General features: G+C 40.2%; 1 pseudogene; it reads left to right on the plus strand.

Annotated features, from left to right (window-relative positions):
• Window positions 1-691: 691 nt before the first annotated feature.
• Window positions 692-3,176, plus strand: LOC108694206 (annotated as a pseudogene).
• The last annotated feature ends 1,829 nt before the right edge of the window (window positions 3,177-5,005 follow it).

Below are 5,005 nucleotides of genomic sequence, written 5' to 3' on the forward strand. Positions count from 1 at the left end.
AAAACCGACTGAAACAATCACAGGCAATCGGTATTGAACGCAATTGATGCGCAATTGAACCGAGCATTGAAAGAAAAACGGCCGCAATACAATGAGAGACACGATAAAGTGATTTTGCATGACAATGCTCGACCCCATGTTGCGAAAGTGGTCAAGACATACTTGGAAACGTTGAAATGGGAAGTCCTACCCCACCCGCCGTATTCTCCAGACATTGCTCCCTCTGACTATCACTTGTTTCGATCAATGGCACACGGCCTGGCTGACCAGCACTTCCGGTCTTATGAAGAAGTAAAAAATTGGATCGATTCGTGGATAGCCTCAAAAGATGACCAGTTTTTTCGACGCGGAATTCGTATGCTACCCGAAAGATGGGAGAAAGTAGTGGCCAGCAATGGACAATACTTTGAATCATAAATGTATAACCAGTTTTTTACAATAAAGCCCCGAATTTCGGAAAAAAACGGCAGAAGTTGTACAAAGTTGTACACCTAATATAATTCGTAAAAAGTTCGTACACATATGATAATTGTTTATAAACATCATTAAATTCTATACAACAATTTGTGGATGAAGTTATGTTTGAATCGATCAATTTTTTATATAGAAGAACAATATGTATTTATTTCATGCCGCAAAAATTTTTCAAATGTATAGGAAGTATACTAGGCGGGTTCTAACCCATGGGGCTATGGGCACGGAGCAGGTCGCTACTCTGGTGGAGTGTTTCGCGTGGTTGCAACGATGCGAGTACATCAAGCAGCTCGAAGAATTTTGTCGTGCCAAGTGTCCGCACCTCGCCGTTGGACACAGATCCGCGATGGCGAGGATCGCGCGACTCGCAGGTGCAAAGTCGCAATTGGAGCGACTTTCGTGCATATTGGTGGTGAGTACGCGAGTGGCGAGTAGCAACGAACGATCTCTTGTCTGGCGAGAAATCAACGCCGCGTTCGAGAATCGTATATTGACAGGTGCGGTGATAGACTCTAATCACATCGAACCGCAGCGGTTTTAGAAGACGCTAGCAGTGTAGTTCTAGAGCGAGTGTGAGACGCTGTAGAAAGATACAGTAGTGTAAAAGTAAACACCGCATTCAACGGTAAATTCGCGACGAAGAATAAACGTGCTAATAAGAGCATAGTTACAAAGAACAGCGAGATATACCGATACACCGATTTGCGCGAGTGGTACGAACAGTATGTCATCCAGCCTATCCTAGCATCGCTCGAAGAGTTCCAGGAACGCGACAGCGGGTAGACATTGTTACGTATATTGAATTTGACTATCAATGTGAACAAACTAAATCCCCTGCGCGCGGGATGTCACATCGAAGTACCACGAGAAATAGCGACGAAACGAGCGATAATCAGTGTTCGTACGACGGACAATGCGCGTTTCGCGTAGTCGGTGGTCGCCGCTCTGTACCCAGCTGAAAAGTATATGGAGCGGGAATCGTCCCGTATTACATGAGTGTTGAATCTCACGAATATCGAATTTCCAATAACGTTCAAAGACATTTCTAAATTCGAACGATTGAACATGGTGTCAATCAACGAGTACAATATCGAGAATAAACAAGTCCTTCCTCTATGGCTCATCGATGACAAGAAGAAGAAGCACGTCAATTTCCTGTATGTACAAGATTCATACAACGACAACCTTGACTATTTTGCGTATCAAGAATCTATCGCGTCTCGTGAGTTCGCAAATTACTAGGAAAAAGAACAAGAAGTTTTTCTGCGACCGGTAAATATAATAAGAAAAGCCAATAAAAAAACAGTAAAAAAGAAATAGTGAAAAATAGTGATTTCTCTATTATTTACAGATGCCTTCATTACTTCGGTTCGTGCGAAAAATTGCAATTGCACGAAGTGGACTGCTAGAAGATCAACGATTGCGCCATCCGACTGCCGAGGACGACAAGTGGTTCCACCAATTCCAGTGGAATTTGGAAATCACTGCAATAAGGAGCGCGTCTCATTCATTGTCTACGCCGACCTGGAGTGCGTTCTACGTAAGACAGAATCCGACAAAGAAGATGCGTCGTCATACGCGTATCAGCGGCATGAAGCGCATAGGCTATTACATACGATGCGCGTACGACACATTATCGTTGTATTATTTCCGTCGCGATGAAGGTTGTATAACGTGGTTCGCGCAACAATTCAACGATTTGCACATCGCGTGAAAAATATCGTATCCGCCAACGTGCCCATGGAAACGTTATCTAAACAGCAATAGGAGGCATACTGTAGAGCGATGCGTTGTCACATCTGTGAGAAACCGTTCGCGCCCGATGATACGCGAGTCCGCGATCATTGTCATCTCACCGGTAGATACCGTGATTCAGCGCATTCAAATTGTAACTTAAATTATATAAAAATTCGTTCTATATTCTGATCGTATTTATCGGGCTATGATGCCCATTTTATAATTAAGGAAATTGCTACTGCGTACGATAACATGTAGATGTACTACCGATAACGAAGGAAAAATATATTTCAGTCACTAAACATATATCGATAGCACCAAAGATAAAAATGAAAAGAATTTTTAGAAAAAAAATGGTGTAAAATTAAAATTCATTGATTCTTTCAAATTTCTAAACGCAAGCCTCGATAAATTGGTCGTATCTCGACAAAGATAAATTAAAAATTGTACGTTCCGAATTGCAAGCTCAGCGCTCAGGATTTCGATTTTCTCATACGAAAAGGTGTTTTTCCGTACGAATACATTGACTGCGTCGAAAAATTGCAGGACACGCGCGAATTATTTTTCAGTTCGTTGACAGGCGATACCGTATCCGAGAACGATTACGCTCACGCTGTGAACGTGTAGCAGCGATTCTCCATCCGAACGCTCGGGGAGTACAGTGATTTGTACTTGAAAACTGATATCTTGTTATTAGCCGAAACACATTTTCGAACGACATTTTCGAAAATTTTCGCAATAGTTGCATCGCGAGTTACTGTCTCGATCCCGCGCATTATTATACATTGCCAGGTTTCACGTGGGACGCTATGCTGAAACATACACATGTAAGATTCGAGTTGCTCACCGACATTGATATGATCACGTTCGAGCGCGGTATACGCGGTGGTCTCAGTCAATGTTTCAGCAGATACGCACAGGCTAATAACAAATACATGCGTTCGATCCATCGAAACCGTACTTGATGTACTATGAATAATTTGTGAATAATTTGTACGGATGGGCAATGTGTCGACCTTTGCCGTACGCCAAATTTCAATGGTTCGAAGACGCTGCGAACTTTGACGTGATCGCTCCGGATTCATCCACCGGTTATATTTTCGAGGTCGATCTCGAGTATTCGCAGCATCTACACGACCGACACTGACCTACCTTTCTGCCCAACGCGCGATAAATCGCCCGGCAAGCGCGAAGACAAACTTCTAGTGACGTTGTACGATAAACAGTGTTACGTCATCCACTATCGCAACCTACAGCAATGTACTCGTCACGGTCTTCGCGTAACAAAGATCCATCGAGTGCTACAATTCACTCAATCTCCATGGCTCCGTGATTATATTAAACTCAATACATAATTTAGAACGCGCGCAAAAAACGATTTTGAAAAAAATTTGTATAAATTAATGAACAACGCGGTATTCGATAAGACCATGGAGAATGTGCGCAATCACGTTGATGTAAAATTAATAATAAAATGGAACGGCACGAAGGCAATGATCGCGAAACTGAATTTTCACAGCCGCAGTGTCTTTGCGGAAAATTTGATCACTGTCGAAATGCGTAAATTCGAGGTAAAGTTCGACAAGCCGATTTACGTGGGTATGTGCATTGAAAGTCTGCTTGTACGAATTTCACCGCGAGTACATGTCACCGATGTATCGCGACAAATGCAAGATCATGTACACCGACACGGACAGTCTCATTTACCATATAGAATGCGACGATGTTTACAAGAATATGAAACACGATATCGCTAGATACGAGCGATTATCCAGCAGACAACGTGTATGGTATGCGAACAAAAAAGTACTTGGCCTGATGAAGGATGAAAATAATGGTGCGATAATGGCCGAATTCGTTGGATTGAGAGTAAAGATGTACATAATGAGAGTGGACGGCAAGAAAGACACTAAAAAGGCGAAAGGTATAAAGAATAACGTAGTAGCGCGAACGATAACGTTCGATGATTACACGCGTGTTTGAATGATATCGAAATAACTCGTCATCAATCGTGTACCATATCAATGGTATACAGTCTAAATTACATTAGGTATACACGATATTCAAATCGAAAATCTGAGTCCATGACGACAAACGATACGTCGTACCAAACTCGACCTAGACATTACCGTGAGGGCATTGGCGGATACCTTTGTAATATATGTTACTATTATGTATTATTTATTGTAATTTACACTTTTTTTTCACATTTATACAAATATTATTAACATATTTTTATGTAATAGCATTTATTATTAGTATTACGATTGTTATACTTTCATATAATACATATCGTATGTTTTTAACATTTATATACTACTAGTATTTCAATTTTACATTTTATGTATCCTATATTTTTTTTTATCATTTATGCATATTACTGATATTATTTTAATTTACACGTAATGCATGTTTTTTTATATTTATATAAGTATTATTATTATGTTTTATGTAGTACCATTTATTATATATTACTATTATTTTTCATTTTATGTATCGTACATTTATATCTGTATATTCCAGAACGAAGATGGAAAGGATAATAAAAAAAAACATTTATATATTTATATTGATATTTTTTATATGTAGAAATAAAAATACACGAATCAAAATTTTATCAAATGACATTGTTTTTGTGTATCCATGAAATGTGCGACCCGTCGAATCCCAGCCATTTGACGTACACCTTATCTCCTTCCCGGCGCAGTATTTTCTCCGAGAGAATACATATCCGGATGAGTAGCGCGATGCAACTCATGCTCGTAAAACGCTCCAGCGATGGATTTTCCGCGAT

The sequence above is a fragment of the Atta colombica genome, unplaced genomic scaffold, assembly GCF_001594045.1.
Source record: "Atta colombica isolate Treedump-2 unplaced genomic scaffold, Acol1.0 scaffold119, whole genome shotgun sequence".
Lineage (NCBI taxonomy): Eukaryota > Metazoa > Arthropoda > Insecta > Hymenoptera > Formicidae > Atta > Atta colombica.